Below are 15,020 nucleotides of genomic sequence, written 5' to 3' on the forward strand. Positions count from 1 at the left end.
AAATAACAATAAAATGGAAAAAAAAATACTAGCCTAAACTTTCTTTTGCACCAAAACTATCTCCAGGATCAAAGATATAATTTTGATCTCCCAAGTCAGTATGGATCAAGTATCTCTCCCTCAAAAACAAACCATCAACACTAAATAAAAAAAATATTAGGCACATGAGTGTTCAAGTAAAAAATAACCTGTAACTTTCTTTGAATAGGTATGGTCATCCATAAGAATTTTCGATGATAAGTCAAGAATTTCATATACTTATAAAAATCAATTAGTTTAATGTTATTATGTAAAAAGTCATATTTAATTGTTACAAGATCAAATGCATGAGGTTCTTTAATAAACCTGTCAAATGCAACCAAATTAAGCTTTAAATACCTAGATAAACCTATAAAATCAATTGAACTTTCATACCATTGTTTATTGAAACTTGACAAATGAGAAAGCTTGTTGTATAGGGAAAATAAAATCAATAGCATACTTATCAAAAACATTCAAGGTATGCCTACATATTTCAATTACCAATGTATTATTACTTTTCTTACCTTCTAGCACTTATGGAGCATTTTTAATGTTCAACTTACCTCTTTCCCACAAGTAAAATCGTCTATCGATGGTAGAGTAATATAATTGAGAGTCCGTCAATGGATACTTGAAATCTTGTAACAAAGAAACATCACTAAAAAAATTGAGTTAGGGTTAGTTAAAATATAATCATTCCTCACTTTTATATGGGTATTTTCTTACTTTTCATTTTCTTTTTCCACTTGAAAAAATCTCTAATTTTACCTCATATGTATTTTCACTCACTAAAAGTGGACCATCAAGTAGACTTTTATCACTCAAGGTCTCTTTTCACTATGTCTTTTCAATTTTTTCTTCCTCACATTCCATATCCCCCTCACAAGCATTATAAATATTCAATTTAGTACAATATATCTCAGTACGAGAACATGACGTTTCTATGTCATTTAACTCAATAAATTTAAGGAACAAATTCTTACTATCTTTTTAAGGTTCACAAAGTTCCCCATCACAAATCTCTTTTCCACTAAAGTATGAGTCAAGAAAAGGTACAAAGTCATACTTACTTTCTTCTCTAGTTGGATATTTAATTGGACATTAGAAACCTTTATGATCTTCCGAACTACACCAATAACATTGCACAAAAGGTGATATCTTAATTGTCTTCTCTTTATTTGGATATTTAATTTGGCATTGGAAACCCTCGTGATCTTTTGAATGGCACCATTAACATTGCACAAAAGGTGATAGCTCAATCGTATTCCTCCTTTCGTTTATCCTCTCCCATTGAATTGACAAACTAATTTATGATAACTTTTTTTATCACAATAAGTATCTTGAGCATTTTTTTCATGAAATTCCGGAATTGAGAACTTTGATTTAGCTAAAAATGTTGCCTACGGTCATTATTAACCAAAGTTTTATCATTTGTATGAGAGACACATCGAGAATTATTTGCACAAAAATGAGACTGATCAACCTTATCTCCCCAATTACGATTTCGATGCTCAATTTTGGTACTTAGACATTCCAAATTTTTGCTAATTATGTCTAGAATAGTGTCACATTTTTTTATCTCGAACATTCGATCCTCTAGATTTCGTTGGAACCTATCGAACTTGTGTTAGAACTTATCATTGACTTCATTAAGGACACGCTATAATTTCATTGTGAAACCAACAAGATTTTCGATGGTCACTAGTGATGTGTCACTCTAGCCATCACTTCTTTTGCCACTACAGGACATTGTGACAAATCTGGAAAAGAAAACACAACACTAAAAAAGAAAAAAAATTAAACAAATCTCACCATTATGCACTCAAAAATAAAATTGAATTCTCAATGAGGTAAGAATTAATCTTGTGAATCATTTAGGAGTATTTATGATAATCAATCAGAATGTTAAAGAATCTAGTTACCAAATATCCTAACGACAGTAGGAGTCCAAAAGTGGTTAGACATCAAAGTATTGTGTTGCACGGAGGAAGGAATGTGCAACGTGTTTTAACCTACTAACACAAGAAACAATAAAGTGTTAGAATGTGTACATGAACAATAAAAAACAAAAACAAATGAAAACCTAAAAGTAAGAGTCAATGAAAATTGTTGAAACCCAAAAACTTGAAAATTTGCAAAGCAACTTGACAAACTTCTTTCGAGGTGTTTCTGACTTCCAAAAATCATGAAATATATATTGAAGCCTCCTCAAATACTGTAGATCTGATTTGGAAAGTTTCGGCACAAAATTCAACCCACATAATATTTTTTTATTTTTTTCATATTTTCTTTTTTCTGTACTTTTTCAATCATTTTTTCATGGGAAATACTTTTTATATTGTAATATAGTGCCAAGAATCAATATATAAAATTTTAGATCAACTAAAAAACTTTTACCCACTCAAAATTTTTTTTTTCCGAAAAGAGTTCTGGGTAAAAACTGCTTATAGGCTGTTTTGTAAAGGAAATCAATTTAAAAATCAACGATGAATAACCAAAATGCCCAAATTTGATACCAAATGATAGGGAATTATATGGCACGCATGTGAAACAGGATTGTAGCTTGTCTAAGTTGTGAACTTATCCTAGATCTCTTGACAAACGTTAACTGAAATGAGAAACAAGAAAATAGATTAGTTGTCATAAAGGAAAGTCTAACGAAATTAAAATAAAAGAAAGATGAACCAACTGGTAAAGAGTCTAAAAGAGAACAAATTAGGGTTTCTTGGATGGAAAGAAACTGTCCTTGGACCTCAAGAAAACGCCCCAACCAGATCTGGAAAATCAAAACACAAACAAATTTGTTAGAAGTGATTTTAAAGACAAAAGGCAACTGTTTTGTGCAACAATGTTTGAAACAATAAGAAAAAGATGAAAACTCCTAATTTTTATGTGTTTCTTGATGGAACAAGATAGGATAACGTCTTTCTTGAAGCAACTTTAACTAGCCAAAACAACAAGAACTAACTTAAATAAGCAAGAAACAATAAATTAATGATAGAAAAGAGAAGATGGCGTCCTAAAAGCCTTGGAAACATTAGGAATCCACAACTCCTTTCAATAGATCTAATTCCCCCTCCAAGAAATAGATCTTGGCAAGAAAAAACTTGAAGATAATTCCTACAACCTGAAAGATTGTTAAAAAAACTTTTAAAAGAAACTAAAGAGCAATTCTTGAAGAAAAACTCAAAGAGAATTATTATTAACTTAAAAAAACAAAAATAATTATTCATCTATGTAACACCCCTAACCCCTATTCGACACTAGAACAGGGTTACAGAACATTATCGAACTTATAATTCAATCAATCAAACATTTCATATTCATTTCTCATTCAAAACAAAAATCATTCAAATTCATTCATATATTCCCTAATACAAGCCCTCGAGGCCCAAAATAAACATTAAAAATGGTCCAGGACTAAACCGAATAGTCAAGGAATTTTTAGAAAAACTTTGAAATTTTTTCAATATGCAGAGGACATAAGTCCGTGTGGCTAAGTCGTGTGGGCATTCAAAATGGGAAAACATGGCCGTGTCTCAGCCCATGCCTGACCTCGTGTAACTCTCTTACTTGGGTCACACGGCCAACCCACACGCCCGTATGCCAGGCCGTGTACCATTCGAAATGGTTTCATGTAACATCCCTGACTCGTATCCGATACCGGGATAGGGCTCAAAGCATTACCGGGATTTCACATTCATAAACATATTAAATCAAGTCACTAAGTTGCACTCTAATTTAAAACTTTTCAAATATGTATATCCTTTCCTTTAAGCAGGCCTTCGAGACCTAGAACATGCCTTGAGGTAGTGCGGAACAAAACTGAGAACGTTTGATAAACTTTGGGCACCTTGGAAAAATTTTTTCAACTTGAAGTGTCACACGCCCACTTGGGACACGCCCGTACAATCACCCCGTGTCCAAGACTTGAGCATTCTGTTAAATTCACACGGCCAAGACACACGCCCGTGTGTCTAGCCCATGTTCATTTAACAGACTTACCATTTTAGATGCAGGGGACACACGACCATGCCACACGCTCACTGGTGTGGCCCGTGTGTTACACATAGCATAGGCACACGCCCTTGTACCCAACCGTGCAAACCCTATTAGGCTATTTTTCAAGTCTAGGTCACCCCTTTTTAACAATTATACTTAATGAATATTAAAAAACAAAGTAAAACATAATTATGCTCTCATAAATGATCTTTTCAAAAACTCATTGCATGGAAACCTCATATCATTGGTTTCATGCATGCTAGGTTATCTCCCATATTGCATTTATGTGTTGTCATACCTGTAACAGCTTGAAATAGGGCCTAGTCAAAACAGTAGTTACGACACCACAAATTCGAGGTAGAAATATTTGTTTTATGATTATTTTAGAGTCCATGATATGTTTGAGTGATTGTTTTGTTAAGTAATTTTATTGATAAAGTGTCCAATTTTATTATTGGGATTAAATTGCATTAATTGCAAAATATGAGTTCTAAAATATAAGTACTTGTTTGAAATAGGGGTTTAAACTAGAAGTATTTAAATGGAAAATAGATCATCATATTTTGGTATGGACAAAATTAGACATGGAAGGGTAAAATTGAAGGTTTAGTAAAAGGGGGCATTTTGGTCATTTAGGTTCTTTAAGGCATAAAAGACAATTTAAAACCTAAAAATCTGCTCATTCTCTTCCCCATGCTACTGAAATTTTCAAGAAGATGTGGTTAGGGTTTCAAGCTTTTCAAAGCTCAATTGTAAGAGCATTTGAGCCTCGTTTTTAATGTTCATCGTAGTTTTGAAATTTCGATAACTCTGTTTAGATATTTCTACCATTATTTTGAGTTAGAGTTTGATTTTGAAAATTGACCCATGTTGAATAATTGTGTATTTTGATGAATTATGGTAGATTATGCATGTCTATGATTAGAGAAATGAGTTTTATTAGATGATTTTTGATGAAATCGTATAAAAGGGGTTAAATTGTAAAAGTTATAAATTGGTCATAAGTGTGTGAATTAGTGAGAACTTGAAGTTTCCATAGAAGAGAAAAATGTTCAGTATGTCATGAAACATAAGAAATTTTAATGAAAATTATTTTACGAGCTTAGGGGTAAAAGTGTAATTTTTGAAAAGTTAGGGGGCAAAATTATAAATTTTCCAAAATTTGATATGTGAATTGAATTGATTAGTGTGTTGATAAAAGGTGTTAAATGAGTGCTATTTGACATGTTAGATCAAGAAAACATGAAATTTGGACTAAGATCGGGGAAGAACGAAGTTGTGGGCTAAGTCGGGAAAATTAGTCGTTTCGGCATTCGAGGTAAGTTGGTGTGATAATAATAATGTAATAACATTGTAATTTATATTTGAAAGTTAAATTAGTGAATTAATTGTGTTGTGTTGAATTAAATGTTTAATATGCCAAGTTTATAAATCGATTTAAAAATATGTCTATGGTACAAGAAAGTGCATTGAAATATTGTATTTAAATGTGATTTCTATGATTATGGATATTATAAAAAAAAATTTGAATTAGTGTTGTTACGAGACAAGTGATTAAGTGAATGTTGAATAAATGTTGATGAGTCAAACCGAAACAAATCCCGATTGAACCTTAGGAATCTATAGGCTACAATATAGTGGTAGCTTTGGCTACATCTCAGGGGTAGCTTTGGCTACAATATAGTGGTAGCTTCGGCTACAATTTAGTGGTAGCTTCGGCTACAATATAGTGGTAGCTTCGGCTATAATATAGTGGTAGCTTCGGTTACATCTCAGTGGTAGCTTCGGCTACAATACAGTGGTAGCTTCGGCTACAATATAATGGTAGCTTCGGCTACATCTCAGTGGTAGCTTCGGCTACATCTCAGTGGTAGCTTCGGCTACAATACAGTGGTAGCTTCGGCTACGTTACAGTGATAGCTTTGGCTATATTATAGTGTGGCACTTTGTGCCTTATTCCGTGTATCCTATAGTATTCCATAGGGTTCAACGGGTATTGAATTGATATAATGAAAAGTGATTAAATGTGAAAAGGTTTTAATCATGTGATAATAATGTGCAAGTGAACATTGTGTTTGAGGCATTTATATGTGTAAGTGTGAATATGAATCTTGTGAATAAGTGCAGGTATATATGTGTAAACTATGAGCAATAAACTCATTTTATGATTGTACTTTGGTAAGGTTGATAAGAGGTAAGTGTTACCATTAATGCAACTATAGAGAAAGCATGAAATACTGAATTTTAAAAGTAAAGCAGATTTGGACAGCACCAGTCATGTACATTTGAAAAATCACCAAAAATGGTGGGAATTGAATTAATAATTGAATGAGATATGAAGTTAAAGGTCATTGAGTCAAGTTATACATGCCACCACTATGTGATAGTGTGATGTCTTCCGACGTGATTGAAGATCATCTTGTTAAAACAAAAGTACTCTCCAACTGAGCTATATCCGACTATTTGATAGTGATACTAAAGTATTTGAAGAAAGTACAGTTATAATAAGTTAAATTTTGAAAAGGTATGAATAAGAATTTGTAAATTATATATAATAATGTGTGATATGAAAGTTTATATGGTGATATGCTCATATGTATTTGTTTGGCTTTCATATGATGCTGCATGCTTGACAAAAATGATTTAGTAAATGTGATAAGTAAGGGTATACAAAATACATAGAATGTATGAATGAGTGTGCATGTTTGAATGAAGTAATCGAAAATTTCGTGTACCACGAATGTTTATGTCAAATTGTCTTAAGTGAATAGTAAAACTACGATGATATATGATTCTGATTAGCGTTATGTCAAATGTGTGCGCTTATGTGAGAATCGAGTTAGAGGTTGTACGACCTCACCTCCTTATCGATGAGGTGTTTATAACGGAAATTCATGAGAATCATGTTGATTAAATTCCTAAGTGTGGAATTAAAGAGTTCAGTGATAGAATAACTGTAGATATGATCAGAGACTGTGAATGGTTGACAAGTGAAGGACAGAGTTAGAAAGATATTAGATTGACCTTAGAATTATTTGGTTTATACAATATCATAATTAGTGAAGAAGTTAACTTTGATAAATCGACTGATTCATATAAGATACTGAAAGGAAGTATTAACTAAATTTTTTCTGAACTGATTTTCTTTAGTGAAAGGAATAATGTGGAAATTAGTGAGGGTAGAACTAGTCAGTAGAGTGATGTTTGAAATGTGAAGATGTTTAAGAATGACAGTCACAGTTGACCAATTTACGACTATCTCTTCAGGGTATTGTATGTGTTCATATAATTTTAGAGACAACTATGATTGTTTGTTTTCTGATGAAAGTATCGTTAGTTTGATTGATATATGATCGACATTCCACTGTCTTCTATTAGAATTCAATTCCATTATATCTGAGATAAAAGTTGATAGTGAGCTTACATGAAATTGTTCTTATGTTTCTTCTGGTTGTTGTTCTGTTTATATCTGTAAGGAGTATGCTTTGTCTCTGTTATAATCGACTTCAGAACATATGATCTGTATTTCTTTTTCTTCTGGTTTTCTTTGTGAAATCGTCAGGATTTCTATTATTTCGTATGAGTGGTGTCTTCGTAAAATGGTTTTGTGTTTCGGATTTAATTATCTTAGTTTTCTCATTGTCCTTATTGTTTAACTTATCAAGTGTGACTTATCATTGAATCGAGATCGACAAATGTGGGATTTGGGACAGTCAAATTCAAATGATATATTGATTTTGTTTCCTCGGGTAATTTTGATATTTTTTTTAGTGAGCTCAAGCAAGATGTTACATTTCGTTTGAGTAAATACCTATTGGATTTGTTTAAAACGAGTGATGTTATTCTGAATTAAAGTTGTTTTGTTGATAATGTTATCCCAATTATGAAATTTGAATGGTTTGGACATGTTAGCAAGGTTGAAGGTATTACTAACCGAAGCTTCAGTTTTGAGTTTAATTTGAATTAAGTAATGAATTTATAATTTTTCAGTGATACACAAATGAACGGATTAGAATGCATTTTATTGCTAGAATGTAAAGTGATAGTTTATGTTTTCAGACAGTAAATATTACCTTAAAAGGGAACTGTTCGGCTAGTGATTTAGAGATGGTCGCTATTATGTCTATATTGAGAATCTGATGACATTGTTTGTTTGACGAAGATTTTCATATGTTCCCTGATCTCAAGAGTTGAAGGTATCTAGTAGCATAGAAAAATCTGAGATTAAGACAATATTGATGACTTGAACTATTGAAAGATTGAGAATAATTATTGATTGACCTGTAGGGAGGCAAGTGTAATTATAAATGCTTATAAGGAAAATCCCTGCTTATCTTGTGTGATTGGGTTACTCGATTGATCTTATTTGATGATGGATTGATTTTAGCTAATTAAAAAGCTAAAGTGATGTTTGCTCTGCAAGTTTAATAAACTCAGAAATGTATTAATAAGAGATAGGTTAAATGAGTACAGTAAGGGTCAACTTCTGGTTCTGAACCTCAGATTGAGTTTGATTATTGTTACTATTATTCCGAGATAGACCTCATGTATTACAAAACTCAGATGTTTATGCAGTGAATTTTGTACAGAACTTATATATGTCCATCCATTCAAATAGTAATAAAAACTACAGAAATTTGAAGAAAATGTTCTGGTATACGGATATGAACACGGTATTTCTGATTTACTGTTTGAAATTCGATTTGACACATGATTAAGTTAAATGTCAAGTGCATTCAGGGTTCATACCGTTAGTGATGTTACTAAAATAATGATGAAGAAGGCTACTATAAATTTTGTATCAGATTTTCCCTCACATTCTGAATGAGAGAAAATGCTAGCTGGATTGTTCCCAATTGTTTAACGAAATTCGCATAATTATCTCAGTATGTATCAATTCCTAGTTCGTCAGAATTGGCAGAATTATTTGTTTATAGAATAGTGGTAGGTGTTGCTGAAAGTATCTTTGTGACAGAAAATCCTTTATTTTGGTAATTCAAGAAAAGTGAATTACAGTTCATCAAAGAGTATAAGACTATTGATAAAATGAGGCCAGGTAGTTATCAGTGTGTATTTCATCAGAACTTGAGAAAATTCGGTGATGTGGTTCTTATGTCCAGGACAAGAAAGTACAGTTTAGAATCTTAGTCTAAGGAATGAGACATTGAGGATGTTGTGGCTATACAAGTATTTGGCAGTGCTTTACGAAATCAATCTTAAGTTTATCTTCTGGTAAGATTTTCGGGGACGAAAATCCCTAAGGGGGGAGAATTGTAACAGCTTGAAATAGGGCCTAGTCGGAATAGTGGTTATGACACCACAAATCCAAGGTAGAAATATTTATTTTATGATTATTTTAGAGTCCATGATATATTTGAGTGATTGTGTGCAAATTTTGTTAAGTAATTTTATCGTTAAAGTGCCCAATTTTATTATTGGGATTAAATTGCATTAATTACAAAATATGAGTTATAAAATATAAGTACTTGTTTGAAATGGGGTTTTAAACTAGAAGTCTTTAAATGGAAAATAGATCATCAAATTTTGGTATGGACAAAATTAGACATGGAAGGGTAAAATTGAAGGTTTAGTAAAAAGGGGCATTTTGGTCATTTGGGTGTTTTAAGGCATAAAAAACAAAATTTAAAACCCAAAAATCTGCTCATTCTCTTTCCCATGCTGCCGAAATTTTCAAGAAGCCGTGGTTAGGGTTTCAAGCTTTTCAAAGCTCAATTGTAAGTGCATTTGAGCCCCGTTTTTAATTTTCATCGTATTTTTGAAATTCCGGTAACTCGGTTTAGCTATTGAAATATTGTATTTAAATGTGATTTCTATGATTATGGATATTATAAAAAAATTGTGAATTAGTGTTGTTACGAGACAAGTGATTAAGTGAATGTTGAATAAGTGTTAATGAGTCAAACCAAAACAAATCCCGATTGAACCTTAGGAATCTATAGGCTACAATATAGTGGTAGCTTTGGCTACATCTCAGTGGTAGCTTCGGCTACAATATAGTGGTAGCTTCGGCTACAATATAGTGGTAGCTTCGGTTACATCTCAGTGGTAGCTTCGGCTACAATACAGTGGTAGCTTCGACTATAATATAATGGTAGCTTCGGCTACATCTCAGTGGTAGCTTCGGCTACAATACAGTGGTAGCTTTGGCTACATCTCAGTGGTAGCTTCGGCTACAATACAGTGGTAGCTTTGGCTACAATACAGTGGTAGCTTTGGCTACGTTACAGTGATAGCTTCGGCTATATTATAGTGTGGCACTTTGTGCCTTATTCCGTGTATCCTTTAGTATTCCATAGGGTTCAACGGGTATTGAATTGATATAATGAAACGTGATTAAATGTGAAAAGGTTTTAATCATGTGATAATAATGTGCAAGTGAACATTGTGTTTGAGGCATTTATATGTGTAAGTGTGAATATGAATCTTGTGAATAAGTGCATGTATATATGTGTAAACTATGAGAAATAAGCTCGTTTTATGGTTTTACTTTGGTAAGGTTGATAAGAGGTAAGTGTTACCATTAATGCAACTACAGAGAAAACATGAAATAGTGAATTTTAAAAGTAAAGCAGATTTGGACAATACCAGTCATGTACATTTGAAAAATCACCAAAAATGGTAGGAATTTAATTAATAATTTAATGAGATATGAAATTAAATTTCATTGAGTTTATTTTCATAGAAATAAAACGGTGTGAGCAAATGAATTTTAATTTATGAGATATTTAAATTCTTGTGAGATTGGTTTAGAATGATTACGTGATCCTCTGTTTTGACTTGGAAAAATCATTATAAATTGTATAAAAATAATTATGGTGCATGGTTTATATTCTTAGAATCCTTATTGAGTCTATTTTATATTAGAACAAACAATAACATTATTTGAATTCTGTATAATGAAATATGTTAGTTTTTGTGATGAGATATCAGAACCGTCAAATAGTGAAATAGGGGAAAATTTAATGAATAAACTGTATTAATTGGCTAAGCCAAAAATTTTGGAAATTTTATGGAAAGAAGGTATGTGAGTATGATTTTATGGAAAATTTACAGAACTTAATTTCGAGTTCTATAGCTTATGAAATAATTAAATTAGTGACTATGACCGGGGAAAACAGTTTAAACTGAATTTGAGTAAAAAGGTGAAATCATGTGAATATTTATTCTATTTTCGTGAGCATACTTATTGAGGAATGGGTTAATATTGTTAATTAAATTGCTTATTATTATATTCCAACTTACTAAGTTATAAAACTTACACCACTTTCCCATTTCTCTCAATGTTTTTCAGGATTGGCTCGGGGTTGGAGATCGTTGGAGGTATCATCACACTATCAATTTGTCAGGTTGGAATAACAAAAATTCTTATTTATCTATAAGTGAGTGGCATGTATAGAGATTTAGTTTTTGGTACTATCTAATATTATGATTTAGCCAAATGTATAGGCTTATACTATTCCATTGTATAAAGCCATGATGTATGGCTCATAATGGCTATAAGTAAGTAAACCTATTTTATGTATACATGAGTAATGTCTTGATGTGGTTAAGATAAATATAACTAAGAGTATGACAAAGGTCGATATATCGTATATTAGTACAAAGAGTTAAGAACATAAAAAAGGCTTGGAAAATAGCTTAATGTGTGCCACACGGGCTAGAGGCACGGCCGTGTTTCTCAGCCGTGGGTTGGGACACGGCCATCGCATGGGCGTGTGGTTTGGCCGTGGTGTATAAACAGAATGCTCGATGTTTTTAACACGGGCATGTGTGACCACACGGCCTGCCCACATGGGCGTGGCCAGTGTCACACGGGTGTACGACCCCTGTTTTAGTGAAAAATGCATAAGTGTTCGAAAAGTTCTAGTTTGGTTCTGAACCCACTTCAATGATTGTTTTGGGTCTCATAAAGCCCATAATAGGGACATAGAGGGTACTCATGAAAGGTTTTAATATATAATTGAAATGTATGTATCGGAAAGGTGTATAAGAGTGTAGTAATGCCTCATACGCTGATTTGGCGGCAGTTAGAGGTAAGGGTTGTTACAATACCACTTTAATACATTCAAGATTGGCTCGTTCTTATGACTCATTGCCAATTGGAATTTAACCATCGCACATGATTATAAACTTACATGGAAGTTTTGTAGATCATAGCCTACTTCAAAACAAGCCGATCTTTATGGCTATAAACAAAAAAGATAGATTTATCTTTACAAGCCTTCATTTGGAAAATCAAATGACACATATAAAAAAAATAATCAAAAGACCTATACATGCCATTGAACAATTTAGAAATGTCTTTATACCAAAGCTAGTCTATTTGATAGTATGCTGACTCTCCAACCATCTTCCAATCTTTACGAGTCTTCGAGCTCTGTGAAAGATAGGGAAAAGAGAGAGGTAAGCATTTTCATGCTTAGTAAGCTCGAATAACTAGAAAGTAAACTTACCAAGTAATTAGCATGCAATCAAATTGGGCAATAAATTCAATGAGCATAGGATGGCTTCCCTATCACTTACACTCAATCACTGAGTTAGTCACATAACAATGCACTATAAAAGTTATCTTTGATGAGCTCATCATTTAACATCTCTTTTGTATATATATGTTACATTAATCTCGTTGAATTTCTAGGAAATCTCGATGGAATATCCATTTACCGTCAATTCGTACAATGATTGTTTCAGATATGCACTCCCACGAACCTCACATCTTATAGCGGGATTACCAGTCCAGGCTAATTCCCCCATTTTATGAACTCATAAGGTGATGTCGGGATTACCAATCCAGGCTAAATCCCTTAAAATGACAAACACCTTTATTGAGCTCGGATCTGAATTACCAGTCAAGGCTAAATTCAGATCCTAATCGAATTACTCATCCGGGCTAAAGCCATAATGCACACATTTTCTTCGGGAGGCTCGACCCTTCAAAAGAACACTCGTTCAAACTAGATCCTTTTATAAATGAGATCAACGGATTAACCATCCAGGCTAAATCCTTACTGCAACACATGCAGGACCTCATTACACATGTCAATCATGGTTTATCCATCGAATTCCCTTTTTAACCTCAACCGAGACATTTATCACAATTCATACTTAAAAATGCATTTCATATAATTTCATGTTATTAATAAATGCAATCATCATGCATTCATAAACCATATAATTAGGCACATTGAGTGTTTACTTTAAGTTATTCGAACTTACCTGGTATTCGTTTCGGTGTCGTGTTTCATTATTCCGAAACCTTTCGTTTTTCTCAATCGATCTTCAGAATTTGTTCCTTGGGGTCTGATCGCGTGATTCGTAACAAGTCATAAATATTTATAATAAAGATCAAACATAGACTAACTATTATCACGACGAAAAGGCAAGCGCACCTATCGAACAATAGTATAGTAATGGCAAGACAGGGATATCGTACCCAAGGGAACCAAAAGTACTAGTAATAACTATCTTTTTATTATCTAGCCAAAAGGGTTTGTTTATTAAACTAATTATCTAAACTAATTGACTAATTTAATTAAAGCAAAGAGAAAATTTGGAAAAAGACTTGAAGAGAAGCAATTGATAAAGACGACACTCAAGGAGGAATCCACCTAGATTTCACTTGTTATCTGAATCTGAACCGGACGATTTATTCACTTGACTTGATCCGTGAGATTCCCTAACCTATGTTATTATCCCTTTCGAGACTAATAACGTCTAACCCTCAGTTGAATTAATCAAAATTTCTTTCTTAATTAAAACCCCTAGAGAAGCAGTAAATCACTCTATGGACTCCTATATTAGGTTTCACCCTAATCTGGCAAAATCTCGTAACCCTATTTCTAGGCGTCCGATCAACTCCGCTTAATTATGCCAAATCTACTCTTATGCAGGGTCTATTCCTCCTCTGCATAAGCATATCAAATCATGAATTAATACCTGGAATATTAACTCAAGCATTAAGAACACATAATTAAGAACAAATCAAGTATTTATCATACAGTTCAGATAATAATAATAAGATCCATCATAGGTTTTATCCCCCTTAAGTATCTAAGGAGTTTAGCTCATAATAAAATAAGAATACACCTCAAAAGTATGAAAATAACAAAACATAAAGAAAACACTAAAACCCCTGAAGGAATTCTGAGAGAGATCTTCAGTCTTAGAGTAGCTCTGGCTTTTAAGATGGATCGTCTGACTTCCTTCAAGTAATTCCTGGCGTGTGGTTCTGTATTCCAGAAAAGTTCTGGAAGAAGCGGCCCCTTTTTAGGTCACACTTAGGGTGTTTATATAGGCTTTGGATTGCCTTTCTTCCTCCCTAAGTATCCTTTTCCGTGTAAAATACAACTCTTTGAAAAAGGGACACGCCCGTGTGCCACGGCCATGTGACGTGTTTACCAGGCCGTGTTCGATCCTTTTGAATTGTACACGATCGTGTGGGATCAATGGCCAGGCCGTGTGAATCGTGAAAACCTTGGTTGACATCCTTGAAGGCCACGGTCGCGTGAGATGCCCGTGTGGCAAGGCTTAGGCTGTGTCATATTCTCGATTTGGTCCATTTTGTCCCTTTTTAGCTCCTTTTTGGCTCATTTTGAATCTTGGTGCTCTCCTGAGTACAAAACATGAAATAACCAGATTAAGAGCACTAAAATCCACAAATCTAGTAATAAACATCCATAAATATGCTAAGTATTTGGGGTATGATATTTTTAATTTGGCGTTTATCAAATACCCCCACACTTAGCATTTGCTTGTCCTCAAATAAATTTTTCATTTACTGCTAAAATTCATTCCTCTCAATCACATAATCATTACTGATAATGTTACAAGTTATTCCACATAAAATTATATGGTGAGAATTCAACTATAGGGGCATTAAAAGCTTCAAACAATCTAAATCGAATATTTTGATAATAAAATCATAGGTAATCTCCTTCCTCTAAGTAATTAACTTTAGTCCTAAATATACAAAAGAT

Source organism: Gossypium hirsutum, chromosome A07, assembly GCF_007990345.1.
Source record: "Gossypium hirsutum isolate 1008001.06 chromosome A07, Gossypium_hirsutum_v2.1, whole genome shotgun sequence".
Lineage (NCBI taxonomy): Eukaryota > Viridiplantae > Streptophyta > Magnoliopsida > Malvales > Malvaceae > Gossypium > Gossypium hirsutum.